At 45.7% G+C, this 23,283-nt stretch overlaps 1 long non-coding RNA gene across 1 annotated transcript; it reads left to right on the top strand.

Annotated features, from left to right (window-relative positions):
* Positions 1–16,538: 16,538 nt before the first annotated feature.
* LOC119271431 lies at positions 16,539–17,501 on the top strand. The gene is made up of 2 exons (XR_005134529.1): positions 16,539–16,737; positions 16,868–17,501. It is a non-coding gene; the product is annotated as an uncharacterized LOC119271431 (long non-coding RNA).
* The last annotated feature ends 5,782 nt before the right edge of the window (positions 17,502–23,283 follow it).

The raw sequence follows: 23,283 nt of genomic DNA on the forward strand, positions 1-23,283 counted from the left end.
CAGATCTCGCTGTTGGTTATTGACCGGAGAACGTCTCGGTCATGTCTACATGTCTCCCGAACCCGTAGGGTCTACACACTTAAGGTTCGATGACGCTAGGGTTATAAAGGAAGTTTGTATGTGGTTACCGAATGTTGTTCGGAGTCCCGGATGAGATCCCGGACGTCACGAGGAGTTCCGGAATGGTCCGGAGGTAAAGATTTATATATGGGAAGTCCTATTTTGGCCACCGGAAAATGTTTGGGATTTTTCGGTATTGTACCGGGAAGGTTCTAGAAGGTTCCGGAGTGGGGCCCACCTGCATGGGGGGACCCACATGAACGTGAGTAGTGGGGGAAAGGCCCCACACCCCTGGTCAAGGCGCACCAAGATCCCCCCTTAGAAGGAATAAGATCATATCCCGAAGGGATAAGATCAAGATCCCTAAAAAGGGGGGATAACAATCGGTGGGGAAGGAAATGATGGGATTTCTTTCCTCCCACCTTGGCCAACGCCCCAATGGACTTGGAGGGCAAGAAACCAGCCCCTCCACCCCTATATATAGTGGGGAGGCGCATGGGAGCTTAACACAAGCCAAGGCGCAGCCCCTCCCCTCCCCAACACCTCTCCTCCTCCGTATATGCTTGGCGAAGCCCTGTCGAAGTACTGCTGCACCAACTACACCACGCCGTCGTGCTGCCATTGGAGCAATCTTCCTCAACCTCTCCTTCCCCCTTGCTGGATCAAGAAGGAGGAGACGTCTCCCGTCCCGTACGTGTGTTGAACGCGGAGGTGCTGTCCGTTCAGCACTTGGACATCGGTGATCCGAATCACGTTCGAGTACGACTCCATCATCACCACCCCCTTGGCTAGCTTCCGCTCGTGATCTACAAGTGGTATGTAGATGCAAACTCTCTCCCTTGACTCGTTGCTTAGATGAACTCATAGATGGATCTTGGTGAAACCGTAGGAAAAATTTTAATTTTCTGCAACGTTCCCCAACAGTGGCATCATGAGATAGGTCTATGCGTAGTTCTCTTTGCACGAGTAGAACACAATTTTGTTGTGGGCGTGGATTTTGTCATCTTACTTGCCCCTACTAGTCTTTTCTTGCTTCGGCGGTATTGTGGGATGAAGCGGCCCGGACCAACCTTACACGTACGCTTACGTGAGACTGGTTCCACCGACTGACATGCACTAGTTGCATAAGGTGGCTGGCGGGTGTCTGTCTCTCCCACTTTAGTTGGAGCGGATTCGATGAAAAGGGCCCTTATGAAGGGTAAATAGAAGTTGACAAAATCACGTTGTGGTTATTCGTAGGTAAGAAAACGTTCTTGCTAGAACCCAATTGCAGCCACGTAAAAGATGCAACAACAATTAGAGGACGTCTAACTTGTTTTTGCAGCGATTGATCATGTGATGTGATATGGCCAGAAGTTGTGATGAATGATGAATTGTGATGTATGAGATCATGTTCTTTGTAATAGGATTCACGACTTGCATGTCGATGAGTATGACAACCGGCAGGAGCCATAGGAGTTGTCTTTATTTTTTGTATGACCTGCGTGTCATTGAAGAACGCCGTGTAACTCACTTTACTTTATTGCTAAACGCGTTAGCCATAGAAGTAGAAGTAGTCGTTGGCGTGAAAACTTCATGAAGACACGATGATGGAGATCATGATGATGGAGATCATGGTGTCAAGCCGGTGACAAGATGATCATGGAGCCCCGAAGATGAAGATCAATGGAGCTATATGATATTGGCCATATCATGTCACAACTATATAATTGCATGTGATGTTTATTATGTTTATGCATCTTGTTTACTTAGGATGACGGTAGTAAATAAGATGATCCCTTACAAAAATTTCAAGAAGTGTTCTCCCCTAACTGTGCACCGTTGCTACAGTTCGTCGCTTCTAAGCACCACGTGATGATCGGGTGTGATGGATTCTTACGTTCACATACAACGGGTGTAAGACAGTTTTACACAGCGAAAACACTTAGGGTTAACTTGACGAGCCTAGCATGTGCAGACATGGCCTCGGAACACGGAGACCGAAAGGTCGAACACGAGTCGTATGGAAGATACGATCAACATGAGAATGTTCACCGACGATGACTAGTCTGTCTCACGTGATGATCGGACACGGCCTAGTCGACTCGGATTGTGTAACACTTAGATGACTAAAGGGATGTCTAATCTGAGTGGGAGTTCATAATTTGATTAGAACTTAATTATCATGAACTTAGTCTAAAACCTTTGCAAATATGTCTTGTAGATCAAATGGCCAACGCTCATGTCAACATGAACTTCAACGCGTTCCTAGAGAAAACCAAGCTGAAAGATGATGGCAGCAACTATACGGACTGGGTCCGGAACCTGAGGATCATCCTCATAGCTGCCAGGAAACAATATGTCCTAGAAGGACCGCTAGGTGACGCTCCCGTCCCAGAGAACCAAGACATTATGAATGCTTGGCAAACTCGCGCTGATGATTACTCCCTCGTTCAGTGCGGCATGCTTTACAGCTTAGAACCGGGGCTCCAAAAGCGTTTTGAGCATCACGGAGCATATGAGATGTTCGAAGAGCTGAAACTAGTTTTCCAAGCTCATGCCCGAGTTGAGAGATATGATGTCTCTGACAAGTTCTACAGTTGTAAGATGGAGGAAAATAGTTCTGTCAGTGAGCACATCCTGAAGATGTCTGGGTTGCACAACCGTATGACCCAGCTGAACATTAACCTCCCAGATGAGGCGGTCATTGACAGAATCCTCCAGCCGCTCCCACCAAGCTACAAGAGCTTTGTTATGAACTACAACATGCAGGGGATGGAAAAGACCATTCCTGAAGTGTTCTCGATGCTGAAGTCAGCAGAGGCTGAAATCAAGAAAGAACATCAAGTGTTGATGGTCAATAAGACCACTAAGTTCAAGAAGGGCAAGGGTAAGAAGAACTTCAAGAAGGACGACAAGGAGGTTGCCGCGCCTGGTAAGCCAGTTACCGGGAAGAAGTCAAAGAATGGACCTAAGCCTGAGACTGAGTGCTTTTATTGCAAGGGGAAGGGTCACTGGAAGCGGAACTGCCCCAAATACTTAGCAGATAAGAAGGCCGGCAGAACCAAAGGTATATTTGATATACATGTAATTGATGTGTACCTTACCAGTACTCGTAGTAACTCCTGGGTATTTGATACCGGTGCCATTGCTCATATTTGTAACTCACAGCAGGAGCTGCGGAATAAACGGAGACTGGCGAAGGACGAGGTGACGATGCGCGTCGGGAATGGTTCCAGAGTCGATGTGATCGCCGTCGGCACGCTGCCTCTACATTTACCTACGGGATTAGTTTTGAACCTTAATACTTGTTATTTAGTGCCAAGTTTGAGCATGAACATTGTATCTGGATCTCGTTTAATACGAGATGGCTACTCATTTAAGTCTGAGAATAATGGTTGTTCGATTTATATGAGAGATATGTTTTATGGTCATGCTCCGATGGTCAATGGTTTATTCTTAATGAATCTCGAGCGTAATATTACACATGTTCATAGTGTAGATGCCAAAAGATGTAAAGTTGATAACGATTGTCCCACATACTTGTGGCACTGCCGCCTTGGTCACATTGGTGTCAAGCGCATGAAGAAGCTCCATGCCGATGGACTTTTAGAGTCTCTTGATTATGAATCGTTTGACACGTGCGAACCATGCCTCATGGGCAAGATGACCAAGACTCCGTTCTCCGGAACAATGGAGCGAGCAACCAACTTATTGGAAATCATACATACCGATGTGTGCGGTCCAATGAGCGTTGAGGCTCGCGGAGGATATCGTTTTGTTCTCACTCTCACTGATGACTTAAGTAGATATGGGTATGTCTACTTAATGAAACACAAGTCTGAGACCTTTGAAAAGTTCAAGGAATTTCAGAATGAGGTGGAGAATCAACGTGACCGAAAGATAAAGTGCCTACGATCAGATCGTGGAGGAGAATATTTAAGTCACGAATTTGGCACACACTTAAGAAAATGTGGAATCGTTTCACAACTCGCGCTGCCTGGAACACCTCAGCGAAACGGTGTGTCCGAACGTCGTAATCGCACTCTATTGGATATGGTGCGGTCTATGATGTCTCTTACTGATTTACCGCTATCATTTTGGGGATACGCTCTAGAGACAGCTACATTCACTTTAAATAGGGCACCGTCTAAATCCGTTGAGACGACACCGTATGAATTATGGTTTGGGAAGAAACCTAAGCTGTCGTTTCTAAAAGTTTGGGGATGCGATGCTTATGTCAAGAAACTTCAACCTGAAAAGCTCGAACCCAAGTCGGAAAAATGCGTCTTCATAGGATACCCTAAGGAAACTGTCGGGTATACCTTCTACTTAAGATCCGAGGGCAAAAATCTTTGTTGCCAAGAACGGATGCTTTCTGGAAAAAGAGTTTCTCTCGAAAGAAGTAAGTGGGAGGAAAGTAGAACTCGATGAAGTACTACCTCTCGAACGGGAAAGTGGTGCAGCTCAGGAAAATGTTCCTGTGATGCCCACACCAACTGAAGAGGAAACCAATGATGATGATCAAGGTACTTCGGATCAAGTTGCTACTGAACTTCGTAGGTCCACAAGGACACGTTCCGCACCAGGGTGGTACGGCAACCCCGTCCTGGAAATCATGTTGTTAGACAACGGTGAACCTTCGAACTATGAAGAAGCGATGGCGGGCCCAGATTCCAACAAATGGCTTGAAGCCATGAAATCCGAGATAGAATCCATGTATGAAAACAAAGTATGGACTTTGACAGACTTGCCCGATGATCGGCGAGCGATAGAAAACAAATGGATCTTTAAGAAGAAGACAGACGCGGATGGTAATGTCACCATCTATAAAGCTCGACTTGTCGCTAAGGGTTATCGACAGGTTCAAGGGATTGACTACGACGAGACATTCTCTCCCGTAGCAAAGCTAAAGTCCGTCTGAATCATGTTAGCAATTGCCGCATACTATGATTATGAGATATGGCAGATGGACGTCAAAACAGCATTCCTTAACGGGCATCTTAAGGAAGAACTGTATATGATGCAGCCGGAAGGTTTTGTCGATCCTAAGAACGCTAACAAAGTATGCAAGCTCCAGCGATCCATTTATGGGCTGGTGCAAGCATCTCGGAGTTGGAATATTTGCTTTGATGAGATGATCAAAGCGTTTGGGTTTATGCAGACTTATGGAGAAGCCTGCGTTTACAAGAAAGTGAGTGGGAGCTCTGTAGCATTTCTCATATTATATGTAGATGACATACTCTTGATGGGAAATAATATAGAATTTCTGGACAGCATTAAGGCCTACTTGAATAAGTGTTTTTCAATGAAGGACCTTGGAGAAGCTGCTTACATATTAGGCATCAAGATCTATAGAGATAGATCGAGACGCCTCATAGGTCTTTCACAAAGCACATACCTTGGTAAGATTTTTAAGAGGTTCAAAATGGATCAGTCCAAGAAGGGGTTCTTGCCTATGTTACAAGGTGTGAGATTGAGCTCGGCTCAGTCACCGACCACGGCAAAAGATAAAGAAGAGATGAGTGTCATCCCCTATGCTTCAGCCATAGGATCTATTATGTATGCCATGCTATGTACCAGACCTGATGTAAACCTTGCCGTGAGTTTGGTAGCTAGATACCAAAGTAATCCCGGCAAGGAACACTGGACAGCAGTCAAGAATATCCTGAAGTACCTGAAAAGGACAAAGGACATGTTTCTCGTTTATGGAGGAGACGAAGAGCTTGTCGTAAAGGGTTACGTCGACGCTAGCTTCGACTCAGATCCGGATGACTCTAAGTCACAAACCGGATACATGTATATGTTGAATGGTGGAGCAGTAAGCTGGTGCAGCTGCAAGCAGAGCGTCGTGGCGGGATCTACGTGTGAGGCGGAGTACATGGCAGCCTCGGAGGCAGCGCATGAAGCGATTTGGGTGAAGGAGTTCATCACCGACCTAGGAGTCATACCCAATGCGTCGGGGCCAATCAAACTCTTCTGTGACAACACTGGAGCTATTGCCCTTGCCAAGGAGCCCAGGTTTCATAAGAAGACCAGGCACATCAAGCGTCGTTTCAACTCCATCCGTGAAAATGTTCAAGATGGAGACATAGAAATTTGCAAAGTACATACGGATCTGAATGTCGCAGATCCGTTGACTAAACCTCTCTCGCGAGCTAAACATGATCAACACCAGAACTCTATGGGTGTTCGATTCATCACAATGTAACTAGATTGGTGACTCTAGTGCAAGTGGGAGACTGTTGGAAATATGCCCTAGAGGCAATAATAAAAGTATTATTATATTTCATTGTTCATGATAATTGTCTTTTATTCATGCTATAACTGTATTATCCGAAAATCGTAATACACGTGTGAATACATAGACCTCAATATGTCCCTAGTGAGCCTCTAGTTGACTAGCTCGTTGTGATCAACAGATAGTCATGATTTCCTGGCTATGGACATTGGATGTCGTTGATAACGGGATCACATCATTAGGAGAATGATGTGATGGACAAGACCCAATCGTAAGCATAGCACAAAGGTCGTTTAGTTCGTTTGCTAGAGCTTTGCCAATGTCAAGTATCTCTTCCTTAGACCATGAGATCGTGTAACTTCCGGATACCGTAGGAGTGCCTTGGGTGTATCAAACGTCACAACGTAACTGGGTGACTATAAAGGTGCATTACAGGTATCTCCGAAAGTAGCTGTTGGGTTGACACGGATCGAGACTGGGATTTGTCACTCCGTATGACGGAGAGGTATCTCTGGGCCAACTCGGTAATGCATCATCATAATGAGCTCAAGGTGACCAAAGTGTTGGCCACGAGATCATGCATTACGGTACGAGTAAAGTGACTTGCCGGTAACGAGACTGAACAAGGTATTGGGATACCGATGATCGAGTCTCGGGCAAGTAACGTACCGATTGACAAAGGGAATTGTATACAGGGTTTGATCGAATCCTCGACATCGTGGTTCATCCGATGACAACATCGAGAAGCATGTGGGAGCCAACATGGGTATCCAGATCCCGCTGTTGGTTATTGACCGAAGAACGTCTCGGTCATGTCTACATGTCTCCCGAACCCGTAGGGTCTACACACTTAAGGTTCGATGACGCTAGGGTTATAAAGGAAGTTTGTATGTGGTTACCGAATGTTGTTCGGAGTCCCGGATGAGATCCCGGACGTCACGAGGAGTTCCGGAATGGTCCGGAGGTAAAGATTTATATATGGGAAGTCCTATTTTGGCCACCGGAAAATGTTCGGGATTTTTCGGTATTGTACCGGGAAGGTTCTAGAAGGTTCCGGAGTGGGGCCCACCTGCATGGGGGGGCCCACATGAACGTGAGTAGTGGGGGAAAGGCCCCACACCCCTGGTCAAGGCGCACCAAGATCCCCCCTTAGAAGGAATAAGATCATATCCCGAAGGGATAAGATCAAGATCCCTAAAAAGGGGGGATAACAATCGGTGGGGAAGGAAATGATGGGATTTCTTTCCTCCCACCTTGGCCAACGCCCCAATGGACTTGGAGGGCAAGAAACCAGCCCCTCCACCCCTATATATAGTGGGGAGGCGCATGTGAGCTTAACACAAGCCAAGGCGCAGCCCCTCCCCTCCCCAACACCTCTCCTCCTCCGTATATGCTTGGCGAAGCCCTGTCGGAGTACTGCTGCACCAACTACACCACGCCGTCGTGCTGCCGTTGGAGCAATCTTCCTCAACCTCTCCTTCCCCCTTGCTGGATCAAGAAGGAGGAGACGTCTCCCGTCCCGTACGTGTGTTGAACGCGGAGGTGCTGTCCGTTCAGCACTTGGACATCGGTGATCCGGATCACGTTCGAGTACGACTCCATCATCACCATCCCCTTGGCTAGCTTCCGCTCGTGATCTACAAGTGGTATGTAGATGCAAACTCTCTCCCTTGACTCGTTGCTTAGATGAACTCATAGATGGATCTTGGTGAAACCGTAGGAAAAATTTTAATTTTCTGCAACGTTCCCCAACAGTCGGCCGTGAAGTTCATGCCGTTATCAGTGATGATGCTGTGGGGGACGCCGTAGCGATGTACAACCCCGGATATGGAATCTATCACCGGTCCGGATTTGGCTGTTTTAACTGGTTTGGCCTCTATCCATTTGGTGAATTTATCCACCATGACCAATAAGTATTTTTTCTTGTGGGTTCCACCTTTAAGGGGTCCAACCATGTAAAGCCCCCAGACCGCAAAGGGCCATGTAATGGGGATTGTTCGGAGGGCGGTGGGTGGCATATGGCTTTGATTTGCAAAGAGCTGGCAACCGGCGCAGCGCTGGACTAAGTCATGTGCGTCTGCCCGGGCCGTTGGCCAATAGAATCCTGTACGGAAGGCCTTGCTCACAAGAGCCCGGGCTGTGGCGTGATGACCGCCGAGTCCGGCATGAATTTCTGCCAAAAGGTTCCGTCCTTCCTCTTCGGAGATGCACCGTTGAAGGACTCCGGTAGCGCTTTTTTGTACAATTCTCCCTCATGGACCCTGTAGGCCCTTGATCGCCGCACTATGCAGCGTGCCTCATTTTGGTCCTCCAGGAGTTCCTGTCTAGTTAAGTAGGCCAGGAATGGTTCTGTCCACGGGGCAATAATAGCCATTATTCCGTGGGCTGATTGTGTTATTTCGATGGCGGAGCCTCCGATTGTGTCAGAGAGTTCGATATCGGGTATTTTGGCCGAGTCCGGACTGTTGTTACCGGTGTCCCCTTCCCATGCTCGGAATGGCTTGAAAATCCTTTCAAGAAAAATGTTGGGAGGGACCGCGTCGCATTTTGCGCCAATGCGGGCGAGGATATCCGCCGCCTGATTGTTTTCCCGAGCCACATGGTGAAATTCGAGCCCCTCGAACCGGGCTGACATTTTTAGGACGACATTGCGATAAGCGGCCATTTTTGGATCCTTGGCATCAAAGTCTCCATTTACTTGGGATATTGCAAGGTTTGAATCCCCGTGCACCTCTAGGCATTGAATGCCCATGGATATTGCCATCCGGAGACCATGTAGAAGGGCCTCGTATTCGGCTGCATTGTTGGAGTCCGTGTACATTATTTGTAGTACGTATTGAACGGTGTCTCCTGTTGGGGACGTCAAAACGACGCCAGCCCCCAGACCAGCCAACATTTTGGAGCCGTCGAAGTGCATGAGCCAGTTTGAATATGTGCCGTACTCTTTAGGGAGTTCGGCTTCCGTCCATTCAGCGACGAAATCAGCCAAAACTTGCGATTTAATAGCTCGCCGTGGCTTGTAAGTTATGTCGAACGGGAGGAGCTCAATGGCCCATTTGGCAATCCGACCCATCGCGTCGCGGTTGTTTATAATATTGTTAAGTGGTACTTCCGAGGCTACCGTTATCGAGCACTCTTGAAAGTAGTGTCGCAGCTTCCGGGATGCCATAAATACCGCGTACGCTATCTTTTGATAATGCGGGTACCGCGATTTGCATGGAGTAAGGACAGTGGACATGTAGTAAACCGGCTTTTGAACGAGAAATTTGTGTCCGTCCACTTCTCGCTCGACGACAAGCACTGCGCTTACCACTTGATGAGTTGCCGCAATGTATAATAGCATTGGTTCGCCAATGTTTGGCGCGGCCAGGATTGGGTTTGTTGCCAACATGGCTTTTATTTCGTTGAGTCCGGCCGTGGCGGCGTCCGTCCACTCGAAGTGTTCGGTGCGCCGGAGGAGGCGATAAAGGGGTAATGCCTTTTCTCCCAAGTGGGAGATAAAGCGGCTTAGAGCCGCCACGCATCCAGTTAGTTTTTGTATTTGTTTGAGGTCTGTTGGGGTAGCCAACTGTGACAACGCTTGGATTTTGGCCAGATTAGCTTCAATACCTCTACTGGAGACAATGAATCTCAGGAGCTTTCCCGCTGGTACGCCAAAGACGCATTTTTCCGGATTGAGCTTGATGTCATATGTTCGGAGGTTGTCGAATGTGAGCCTCAAGTCATCTACTAGAGTTTCGACATGCTTGGTTTTAATGACCATGTCATCCACGTATGCCTCCACTGTTTTGCCGATCTGGTTTGCCAGGCATGTCTGAATCATGAGCTGATACGTTGCACCGGCGTTTTTTAGCCCGAAGGGCATTGTGTTGAAGCAGAATGGGCCATATGCTATGATGAATGCCGTTGCGGCTTGGTCTGGCTCTGCCATTTTGATTTGGTGGTAGCTGGAGTATGCGTCGAGGAAACACAATGAATCGTGTCCTGCGGTAGCATCAATGATTTGATCGATGTGGGGGAGGGGGAAGGGATCCTTTGGGCAGGCCTTGTTAAGGTCCTTAAAATCGACGCACAAGCACCAGGATTTGTCCTTCTTTCGTACCATCACCAGGTTTGCTAGCCAGTCCGGATGTTTTATGTCTCTGATGAATCCGTCCTCCAATAGCTTGGCTAGTTCCTCTCCCATGGCTTGTCTTTTGGGCTCGGAGAAATGTCGAAGTGCCTGCTTGACTGGCTTGAATCCTTTTAGGATATTTAGGCTGTGTTCAGCCAGCCTACGTGGGATTCCTGGCATGTCTGAAGGGTGCCAGGCAAAAATGTCCCAGTTCTCGCGTAGGAACTCTCGTAGTGTGGCGTCAACATCAGGGTTTAACTGTGCCCCGATGGAAGCTGTTTTTATAGGGTCCGTTGGATGGACTTGGAATTTGACTAGGTGGACTTGGATCTTTTATCGAGTATCACGTTGTCCCTGTTCACCATGGAGCGCAGCGCAGTTAGTTCTTCGACTGCTAGGGCTTCAGATAGTGCCTCAAGGGCCAGTGCAACTGTCTTATTTTCGGCGCGGAGTGCTATGTCCGGATCACTAACAAGAGTGATGATTCCATTGGGCCCGGGCATTTTGAGCTTCATGTACCCGTAATGGGGTATGGCTTGGAAGATTGTAAACGCCTCCCACCCTAATAGAGTGTGGTATCCGCTACTGAACGGGGCCACTTGGAATGTAATTTCTTCGGACCTGTAATTATCCGGCGTGCCGAATACCACGTCTAGTGTGATTTTTTCGGTGCAGCGTGCTTCCCGACTGGGGATGATTCCTCTAAAGGTTGTGCTGCTTTGCTTAATGCGGCTCTAGTCTATTTCCATCTTTTGAAGAGTTTCCTCATAGATGAGGTTTAATCCGCTGCTGCCGTCCATGAGTACCTTGGTGAGTCGAAAGCCATCCATGATTGGACCGAGGACCAGTGCGGCTGGTACTCGGGCTGTTCGGAATTTAGGTTCGTCACTGGCATTGAAGGTAATAGCCGTGTCGCTCCAAGGATTTGTTTTTGCTATGTGGCAGATTTCGGACGTCTGCGTAGTGTTCGCTTCCGTCTTTTATTTGACGCAAAGGTCTCGAAGACCGTTAAGACCGTACTGTTGTCCTCGGGCTGGTGCTCTGTGGTTTTTGGGAGGAGTAGATCCTCACCACTTTTGGCCACCTACCGGAGTATCCAGCATGCTCTAAGGCTGTGCGTTGGTATCGCATCCACTGTACTATGAATTTTGTAGGGTCCGTTGAGCCATCCCTCGAGTACGGTTCCTTGCCCCGTAGAGGGCTTTTGCTTTTTGGTAGTTAACCCGGGTGTATTGTGATAATGCACCCTTTTATTTCGGAGTGGGTTTGTATTCAGGGCCGGATTATCCCAAAATTTTATTTCGGTTTTCCAGGCACTTTCCATCGCACAGTACTTTCGCACTATGGACACCAAGTCGGCAAAGCGTGTAATTTCGCGACGACTTATGGTGTTGAGGATTCCCTTGTCCGTGCAATTATTGCAGAAGAATGAAATTGCGTCTTCCTCGCGGCAGTCCTTTATCCTGTTCTTGACCAGGAGGAATCTGGCCCAGTAATGGTGTACTGTTTCTTCGGGCTCTTGACTAATTTGGGATAGATCATGTATGTTTGGGTGGGTGGGTGGAATTGAATCCGAATCCTCACCCGATCTGAGGCTCAGTGGCCAAGGAGTTTCCGAACTCGAAAGCTTGGATTCTTGGGAGTTTTCTGGTAAATCTTGCCCGCTGCCTGATTCTGGGTTCAGGCTTTGAGTGACGTCCTCCCCTCCACGGATATCCGGTTTGGGGGAATCGGGAATCCAGACGTAGATAGTCCTTAAGATAGATGAAGTTTTGCCGCATTGTTCTTCCACCACTGCAACGTGATGGGTGACCTGGGGAGAGTTAATTTCTCTTAGACCGGGTTTAGGCCCAATCTGATCGTAGTCTGTAGCGACTCCCAGGGCGGCGATACGATCCAAGAGCTCGTTCAGGGAAGATAGCTCCATTGGATCTAACTGCTCGGTGAGTTCCGAGTTGATGTGAAGATTGCTTTCGATGACCCGGGAAGTCATCGTCGGCGCAGCGGCCGAACAGGCGGTCATAAGAAAACCACCTAGCCGGAGAGTTTGGCCGATAGCCAGAGCTCCCTCAGCGATAGTGTCGTCTTTAAAGACGGGACGAGGCATCCTTCCTTATGGAAACGGCACAACGGAACTCTCAATTAAAGCACCAATGTCGGTGTCAAAACCGGCGGATCTCAGGTAGGGGGTCCCGAACTGTGCGTCTAGGCCGGATGGTAACAGGAGGCAAGGGACACGAAGTTTTACCCAGGTTTGGGCCCTCTTAATGGAGGTAAAACCCTACGTCTTGCTTGATTAATATTGAAGATATGGGTGTTACAAGAGTAGATCTACCACGAGATCAGAGAGGCTAAACCCTGAAGCTAGCCTACGGTATGATTGTATATTGTGTTTGTTGTCCTATGGACTAAAACCCTCTGGTTTATATAGACATCGGAGAGGGTTAGGGTTACACAAGGTCGGTTACAAAGGAGGAGATATCCATATACATATTGCCTAGCTTGCCTTCCACGCCAAGTAGAGTCCCATCCGGACACGAGACGAAGTCTTCAATCTTGTATCTTCATAGTCTAACAGTCCGGCCAATGGAGATAGTCCGGCTGTCCGGAGACCCCCTAATCCAGGACTCCCTCACCACCAAAGCCACATGAGAATGCTTGCTCTTGTGCCCTTCTACTGATCAAGCTCATATATTCGAATAAGCACATCCTTTGGACTACAACAATCGCTAAGATTTTGTCGTATGTCCTCCATATGAGCCGCTCTCTAGATGTGTTTGGCTAGTTTGCATTTGAAAAAGATGTGCCCACCATCCTCATCAGTACGTAAGCATATCAGGCACCATGGATCAACTTTAACTCCTTGTCGAATTAGTTTTTGTCTCAGCGCAAGACTATTCCTCGCCATTCTCCATAAGAAGTGCAGGATTTTTGCTGGTAGAGGAAGCCTCCACATTTTCTCCCACTCAAGGGATAAATATTCCATTTTTGTGCCAGATGCAGCAGCCCCACCTTGGAGATCCCTCCTTGAGTCTGATTCAATCGCCACTCGATAAGCTGATTTCACAGAGAATAAACCCTTCTTATCAAAGTGCCATGCAAGCCGGTCCTCGTAGCCTTCACAAATTGGTATTTGCAATATTTGCTCTGCATCTTCTTCATTAAAGGTTTGTTTTACCAGGTCCTCATACCAGTCTCCTTCTACTAGATTAATTAGGTCTGAGACTTCGCAGAGGATGCCATTCCTTCTTTGGGGAGTAGATGGTTTTCTACTTTGACCTCGTGGAATCCAAGGATCTTTCCATATGTCCATATTCTCACCATTGCCTATTCTCCAGATTACTCCTTCTCTAAGCAGTTTGACCCCTTTGAGGATGCTTCTCCATGAATAAGACATGCCGCCCTTAGGCATTGATCTAATAATATGACCAGATGGGTAATATTTAGCAGATAGAACTCTTGCACAAAGGGAGTTGGGTGCATTTGCTAATCTCCAAGCTTGCTTTCCCAACATGGCCCTATTAAATACATGGAGATCTCTAATCCTAGCCCTCCTTCCTTTTTTGGCAGCATCATCTGCTCCCAACTAACCCAATGAATTTTGTTTTCCTTATCCATATTACTCCACCTATACCTACATATCATCCCACTAATCTGGTCACATAGTTTCTTGGTGAGATCAAAACATGCCATTGCAAATACAAGACTGCTTAGGCTATGACCTTTATTAAAATCTCCTTTCCTGCTGTTGAGAGTATTTTTTTCTTTCCATCCCTAGATTTTCCTCCATATTTTGTCTTTTAGGTAGGTAAATACTTTTTCCTTCGATCTGCCTATGTAAACTGGCAACCCTAAATACTTCTCTGCCCTTGCCTCCCTTGTAATGTGCAATGCTGACATGATCATTTTATTCTGTTCCACCTGAACATTCTTGCTGAACATTATGGCCGACTTCTCCTTATTGACTATTTGACCTAAGCAAGCAGCATATGACTCCAGGATATAATCTATCTCCACTGCAGTTCTGTTTTCAGCTTTGAAAAGCAATAAAGAATCATCCGCAGAGAGGAGATGATTTATGCTTGGAGCCCTTTTACATACTCCGATGCCTATTATTTTGCCATGTTCCTCTGCTTTATACAATGTTGATGAGAGGTATTCAGCACAAATAAGGAACAATTATGGGAATAGAGGGTCTCGTCAAAGACGCCTTCCTGGAATGATTACATTCGTAATATCATTATTCACCTTTATTTGATAACACACGTGGTGACGCAGTTCATAATGAGCTTGACACGAGAAGAATTAAACCCCATCTTTAGCATCATGTCTCTCAACAAACTCTATTCAACTCGATCATATGCCTTGCTCATGTCAAGTTTGAGTGCTGCAACGCTGGCATTTCCTTTCCTTTTGTTCTGCAAAGAATGCATTAGCTCATATGCCAAGAGGATGTTATCAGAAATCATTCTCCCAGGGACGAACACACTTTGGTCTGGGGAGATAATATCATGTAGATCACCTTTAGTTTATTTGGCTAGCACATTAGAAACTATCTTGTATACCACATTGCATAGGCTTATTGGTCGGAGATCCTTCAAGCTCTCAGGTGTACCCACTTTTGGAATGAGCACCACCGTTGTGTCATTCCACCCCCTCGACATGTCTCCTCCCCTTAAAACATGAAGAACTTCTTTAGTGACCTTCTCCCCTACCATGTGCCAGTAACGCTTATAAACAAGGCTGGCATACCATCAGGTCCTGGTGCTTTCAGGTCCCCTATTGCGTCAATGGCTGCTTTCACCTCCTCTTCGGAAAATCTAGTACACAGGATGTTGTTCATGCTTTGGTTTACTCTCTTTCTTACACAACCTAAGGTTTCTTGGTTACTTCCTTCTACATGGGCTGTAAATAGAGACACAAAATAGTCGTTTATTAGATTTTTTAAATTTTCATCTCCTTCTACCCATCCCTCACTATTGTTTTTTAACCGGCGAATTGTGTTTCTTTTATTTCTTTCAGAAGAAAAGACATGGAAATACTTTGTATTTTTGTCACCTGATTTAAGCCAATCGATGTGTGAGCATTGCTTCCAATAAAGATCTCATTGGTGTTCCAGGCGATCCAGCTTCTCACGTAAAAAACATTCCCTAGAGACTTGTTGAGGGGATATTGTACCTCTTCTGACTTTCTCTAAATCCCTCTTTAAAGTCTTTATCCTCTTCTCCAGATCGCCCAAAATATTTGTACTCCAATTCTGAAGCTCACTAGCCACCTTGATAAGTCCATATGTGGTCTCATTGATTCCCTATCCCATCGCTAAATTCCAGGCATTCTCTATGATGGATTCACAATTTTCTTCTTCAACCCAATTCACTTCAAATCTGAAGTGGGGAAAGCCTCTCTTGCTTATGTAGTACCTTCGTTCTGTTTCCACTATGATGGGCCTATGGTCGGAATGGCGGGGATCCTCATTTATTACCTTGAAACCAGGAAAATGATCACACCACTTCATATTTGCCACCACTCTATCTAGCCTCTCTTATGTGTATTTATCAGCTGAATGGATATGATTTCTCCATGTGAATTTATCCCCCTCGTAACCTAGGTCCTGCGAGCGACACTCTTCAAGAGTTTCTTTGAATTTGTCCATGTGAACTTGCTTTCTTGGGGGCCACCTTGTTTCTCATGGCCATAAAGTATTTCATTAAAATCTCCAACACAGATCCAAGGCCTCCCAAGTTGAGCATTCAGAACCCGCAGTAAAGTGAAGGTATTTTCTTTCTTGTCACTTGCCGGTTCTCCATATATACATGTAAATCTCCACCGAAAGCTATCCTTTTCACTTATCTCGATGTCTATATAATATTTGGAGAAAGGGATAATTGTATTTGAGCCCTTAGTTGTGTCACCCTCGACAAGAATACCCCTAGTTTTGTAAAACACGCGGTCTTGCCCAACTCAGTTAGCTTGCTTTGTGTTTTTGCCCTTCTGTCAGTTCCGTCCAGTCAGCGCCATTTGACCGTGTGTTGACTGTTTGTGGACTTTTCGTTGGACCATTTTGCCCTTGCTTCTTCACTCTCTGGCAAGACACTGCCAAGTGGGACCCATCACCATCCCATGTTCCCTTTTATTTCTCTCCCACCGGTCAAACCCTAGTCCCGGATGCCCATCCCCTCTCTCCCAGATCTCGTCGGCGCTGGAGCCACACATCCCGTCCATGGCCAGCGAAGGAAGGCTAGCGGAGGCCCCATCGGTGGTGGAGCCATGGATCCCATCGGGGTTGGGCTCGACCGCCCGTAGGAGCAAAACCGCCCCGACCCGCCTCGTTTCCGCGCCTGAGGTACGCCTCATCTCCGCAACCGTTCATCGGGGTTGGGCGCGAGCACCGCCCTGCCCGTGCTCCTTCCTTCTCCCTTTCTCTATTGATTCTCTCTATCTCTCTCACCCTCCTCTTTTCTCTTCCCCGATAGGAGCAGGGAGCAACCCCAAAGCCACCATGTCACTGTCCATGGAGGTCCATCTCTCGATCCGTTCACCGCCGTCGCGAGCTCTGTTCGATCTGGCGCTGCAATGTGTGAGGCATGAACTACAGCGCCTGTGTCCCCGTTGACCCTCGTCCACGCTAACGCGGGCCAGCCTCCACCGACGCCTCCCTCTGGCCCAGATCCACAGCGCCCCGAGGGAGGCACAGATCTCTCGTCGGTGGCCAATGTATGCGGTAGCCGAGGACGCACGGTGGGGAGAGATGGTTTGGAGGGTGGCGCGCGGCGACTGGGGACGCACGATGGGGATAGATGGTGGAGGAGGGTGGCATGCGCCTCACCCAGCCCTCTTTCCATGCCGCAGCGGCGGAGTCGAAGCGCTCATCGTGAGGATGCACGGGCGAGGAGGATTTGGCAAACTCCGGCGCCGATTCCGTTGGCTCCGGCGAGCTCCGACGCCGATTCGTTTGGCTCCGGCGAGCTCATCCCCCTCCTATAGAGAGCGTTTTTTAAATTGTTGGCCCGACATTTTTTTAACACTTGACGCAATGTAATTAGCTAGTATAGCTAGCAACTATAGACTAATGATTAATTATATTTGAGATGAGACCGACCTTAAGTACTGATTTGTGTTAATTACTAGTGTTTTAATTAGTTTATGTTGTGTTAATTATTGCATAAAAAATGATTTCAAAATTGATGTTATATTTACAACATGGCGGTGTCCATTAGAGATATTTGGTCCGTTGTGGGTCCCACATGATAGTGAGAAGAGTGACAGATGGTTTTTTCAGTGATGGGTCCCACTTGGAAGTGTCTATTCAAAGAGTGATGAAGCAGGGGCAAAATGGTCGAGCGAAAAATCCATAGACGGTCAACACACGGTCAAACGACAGTAACTGGACGGAAACGCGACGGAAGGGAAAAACCACAAGAGGAGCAAACCGCCTTGGGCAAAACCAAGGATTTTCGAAAACTAAGGGCAAAACTGTCGAGTGGGACACAACTAGGGGCATAAAATCGATTATCCCTTGGAGAAATTGTGGAGCTCGGCCTTCACCGTACCCTTCTAAAACATTACAAGCCCTCCACTCTTGCCTTTGTAATCTTTTATCACCATTTCCTTCATACCCAACACCCATTTAAAATGTTTTATTCTCCTCTCATCTAGTTTGATTTCAGACAAGAACAGAATATTCGGATTCTCTCGCTTCTGGAGGTCCAGAAGCCCATGAACTGCGGGGCCCTTACTCAGTCCCCGGCAGTTCCAGGCGATAAGTTTCAATTTTTCCCGTTGGGCTTTTGTGGCATCCCAGCCTCCTTGTCTGAATCATCTTTGTTAGAGACTTCTTCTCCTAACACTCCATCTATTTTCTCATCCTCCATCCTTACTTTTTTCGCCGACTCGTATTCATCATCATCTACCCCTCTTTTCTTTGGTGCCGGTACCAACAATTTTGAGTTTTCACTCCTTGCCGCTTTTATGTTTGAAAGTGCTTCTCAACTTTTTTAAGCCTGAATTCAGGAGAACATATTCAGGTTCTTTTTCACCCGAGGTCGAGGCCGCTCTCTCTGGTTTCTTTGTTGGTCCCTCTAGGTTCTCCTCCTTATCCTCCATGTGCTTATCCTTCACGTTTTGTTCTCCCTTCACATGAGCATTCCGTTGTTCTTCCTCAAAAACCAGTTTTTTACTCCTCATTGTCTTTGTTTGCTCTTCATTTGTTATTTTTAAGGGGCTTGTAATTTCCTTCTCATCTCCTTTTTTGTCAGCTCGCCCGCTTGGTGGCATCTCTTTCCATCATGGACCATGATACGTCTCCAACGTATCTATAATTTTTGATTGTTCCATGCTATTATATTATCTGTTTTGGATGTTTAATGGGCTTTATTATACACTTATATATTATTTTTGGGACTAACCTACTAACTCAAGGCCCAGTGCAAATTGCTGTTTTTTTTTGCCTATTTTAGTGTTTCGCAGAAAAGGAATATCAAACGGAATCCAAACGGAATGAAACCTTCGGGAGAGTTATTTTTGGAACAAACGCGATCCAGGGGACTTGGAGTAGACATCAAGAAAGGAGCAAGGAGGCCACGAGGAAAGGAGGCGCGCCTGCCCCCTGGGCGTGCCCCCACCCTCGTGGGCCCCTCGCAGCTCCACCGACCTACTTCTTCCTCCTATATATATCCATATACCCCAAAAACATTCGGGAGCACCACGAAACCCTATTTCCACCGCCGCAACCTTCTATACCCAAGAGATCCATCTTGGGGCCTTTTCCGGAGCTCCGTCGGAGGGGGAATCAATCACGGAGGGCTTCTACATCAACACCATAGCCTCTCCAATGATGTGTGAGTAGTTTACCACAGATCTTCGGGTCCATAGTTATTAGCTAGATGGCTTCTTCTCTCTCTTTGGATCTCAATACAAAGTTCTCCTCGATCTTCTTGGAGATCTATTCGATGTAATTCTTTTTGCGGTGTGTTTGTCGAGATCTGATGAATTGTGGGTTTATGATCAAGTTTATCTATGCACAATATTTGATTCTTCTCTGAAATCTTTTATGTGTGATTTGTTATTTTTGCAAGTCTCTTCGAATTATCAGTTTGGTTTGGCCTACTAGATTGATCTTTCTTGCAATGGGAGCCCTCTTTTTGCTTGCCTCTTGCTGCTGAACGCTTTGGGTTCAATCTTGCGGTGTCCTTTCCCAGTGACAGCAGGGGCAGCAAGGCACGTATTGTATTGTTGCCATCGAGGATAAAAAGATGGGGTTTATACCATATTGCTTGAGTTTATCCCTCCACATCATGTCATCTTGCCTAATGTGTTACTCTGTTCTTATGAGCTTAATACTCTAGATGCATGCTGGATAGCAGTCGATGTGTGGAGTAATAGTAGTAGATGAAGAATCGTTTCGGTCTACTTGTCTCGGACATGATGCCTATATACATGATCATGCCTAGATATTCTCATAACTATGCACTTCTCAATCAATTGCTCGACAGTAATTTGTTTACCCACCGTAATACTTATGCTATCTTGAGAGAAGCCACTAGTGAAACCTATGCCCCCCGGGTCTATCTTCCATCATATAAGTTTCCCATCAATTTTACTTTGCACTCTTTATTTTCCTATCTACATCATAAAAATACCAGAAATATTTATCTTATTATCTCTATCAGATCTCACTCTCGTAAGTGACCGTGAAGGGATTGACAACCCCTTTATCACGTTGGTTGCGAGGTTCTTATTTGTTTGTGTATGTTCGAGGTGACTTGCGTGTAGTCTCCTACTGGATTAATACCTTGGTTCTCAAAAACGGAGGGAAATACTTACGCTACTTGGCTGCATCACCCTTTCCTCTTCAAGGGAAAACCAACGCAGTGCTCAAGAGGTAGCAAGAAGGATTCCTGGCACCGTTGCCAGGGAGATCTACGCACAAGTCAAGACATACCAAGTACCCATCACAAACTCTTATCCCTCGCATTATATTATTTGCCATTTGCCTCTCGTTTTCCTCTCCCCCACTTCACCCTTGCCATTTTATTTGCCCTCTTTTTGCTTGCCTCTTGCTGCCATCGTGTCTGAAATTGGGGAGGTTATCGTTGATAAGGATAGTAGTAATAACATGGAAAACTTTGATGCTTTTGTTGATCCTCATTAAGAACCTACTATTTTACACACTAAAAAGTTTTGGATTGGTAGTGGTAATATTATTGGAAAAGGAGTTATTCAAAATTTCTTTACTTGTGCCGGTGCTTTTCCCACCATGGGCGGGTCTATTCTTCATAAAACTAGTAGTCTTGCGGATGCTATATCGTTGCTTGTGGTTGAACTTGAAAGACAATTTATCCATATGCATCCTTGCATACAGATGATCTTTCTAGAATTTTCTAATATTGAGCATTCTTCTGTTAAGCAAGCAGTTACCATCTTTTTAGCTCACGAGTTCAGATTTATAATAAAAGAGGCCAATGAATTTTTTGCGCATTATAGGGTGGATGTCAGTCATCCTCCCATAGAAGCAATCCTTTTTTCTCAAGAGGACATCATGCGCTTATGATCTTTAGATCATGTTGCTTTTAACGAAAACCTTAGAAAGAAGGTTCCTATCGATGTTCTTGTTGATAGGATTTCTGAACTTAATGATAATTTTGCCATCCAAAATAATGGGTTGGGTTTTCCCTTGAACAAAGGCTCATGACTTTTTGCTAAAAGAATGCTTATAATGATGAATCGGTTGTGGAATATGAGGGGCCAAAGGAGGAACCAATACCTCCCGAGCTTGATCTTGGGGACTTTTGTCCCATTAAATTTAGCCCTTTTGATTACTTCCTGCCACAAAGAGAGCTTGCTGCTGAACGTAGGGAATATGAGATGAGTTTCCGCGATTTACCTTATCATTATCATAGCAATACCTAGATCTATTCTTGTCTTTATGCCTAGCTAGGGGCGTTAAACGATAGCGCTTGTTGGGAGGCAACCCAATTTTATTTTTGTTTCTTGCTTTTTGGTGCTGTTTAGTAATAAATAATTCATCTAGACTCTGTTTATATGTGGTTTTATGCTTTTAATTAGTGTTTGTGCCAAGTAGAACCTTTGGGAAGACTTGGGGGACGTTTTTGCGATCTTGCTGTAAAAAACAGAAAGTTTAGCGCTCACGAGATTTGCTGCCATTTTTTACTGGAGAGTGCGATTAGGTTTATTATTTTTTCTGATGATTAATAGACAAATTCCTCACATCCACCAATTTATTTCAGAATTTTTTGGGTTACATAAGTATTCGAAACTTACAGATTACTACATATTGTTTTGTTTTTGACAGATTCTGTTTTTCGTGTGTTGTTTGCTTATTTTGATGAATCTATGGCTACTATCGGAGGGTATGAACCATAGAGAAGTTGGAATACAGTAGGTTTAACACCAATATAAATAAAGAATGAGTTAATTACAGTACCTTAAGTGGTGGTTTGTTTTCTTATACTAACGGAGCTCATGAGATTTTCTATTGAGTTTTGTGTTGTGAAGTTTTCAAGTTTTGGGTAAAGATTTGATGGATTATGGAATAAGGAGTGGAAAGAGCCTAAGCTTGGGGATGACCAAGGCACCCCAAGGTAAAATTCAAGGACAACCAAAAGCCTAAGATTGGGGATGCCCCGGAAGGCGTCCCCTCTTTCATCTTCGTCCATCGGTAACTTTACTTGAGGCTATATTTTTATTCACCACATGATATGTGTTTTGCTTGGAGCGTCTTGTATGAGGGGCATCCCCTCTTTCGTCTTCGTCCATCGGTAACTTTACTTGAGACTATATTTTTATTCACCACATGATATGTGTTTTGCTTGGAGCGTCTTGTATGATTTGAGTCTTTGCTTTTTAGTTTACCATAATCATCCCTGCTGTACACACCCTTTGGGAGAGACACACATGAGTCAGAATTTATTAGAATACTCTATGTGCTTCTCTTATATCTTTTGAGCTAGATAATTTTGCTCTAAGTGCTTCACTTATATCTTTTAGAGTACGGTGGTGGTTTTATTTTATAGAAATTATTGATCTCTCATGCTTCACTTATATTATTTTGAGAGTCCTTTAGAACAACATGGTAATTTGCTTTGGCTATAAAATTGGTCCTAATATGATAGGCATCCAATATTGGTATAATAAAAACTTTCATAAAAAAGTGCATTGAATACTATGAGAAGTTTGATACTTGATAATTGTTTTGAGATATAAAGATGGTGATATTAGAGTTGTGCTAGTTGAGTAGTTGTGAATTTGAGAAATACTTGTGTTGAAAATTGCAAGTCCCATAGCATGCACGTATGGTAACCGTTGTGTAACAAATTTGAAATATGAGCTGTTCTTTGATTGTCTTCCTTATGAGTGGCGGTCGGGGACGAGCGATGGTCTTTTCCTACCAATCTATCCCCCTAGGAGCATGCGCGTAATGCTTGGTTTTTGATGACTTGTAGATTTTTGCAATAAGTATGTGAGTTCTTTATGACTAATGTTGAGTCCATGGATTATACGCACTCTCACCTTTCCATCATTGCTAGCCTCTTCGATACCATGCATTGCCCTTTCTCACCTTGAGAGTTGGTGCAAACTTCGCCGGTGCATCCAAACCCCGTGATATGATACACTCTGTCACACATAATCCTCCTTATATCTTCCTCAAAATAGCCACCATACCTACCTATTATGGCATTTCCATAGCCATTCCGAGATATATTGCCATGCAACTTTCCATCGATTCATTTATGACACGCTTCATCATTGTCATATTGCCTTGCACGATCATGTAGTTGACATCGTATTTGTGGCTCAGCCATCATGCATAATTTATCATACATGTCACCCTTGGTTCATTGCCCTTCCCGGTACACCGCCGGAGGCATTC

This window comes from Triticum dicoccoides, chromosome 3A (genome assembly GCF_002162155.2).
Source record: "Triticum dicoccoides isolate Atlit2015 ecotype Zavitan chromosome 3A, WEW_v2.0, whole genome shotgun sequence".
Taxonomy (NCBI): domain Eukaryota; kingdom Viridiplantae; phylum Streptophyta; class Magnoliopsida; order Poales; family Poaceae; genus Triticum; species Triticum dicoccoides.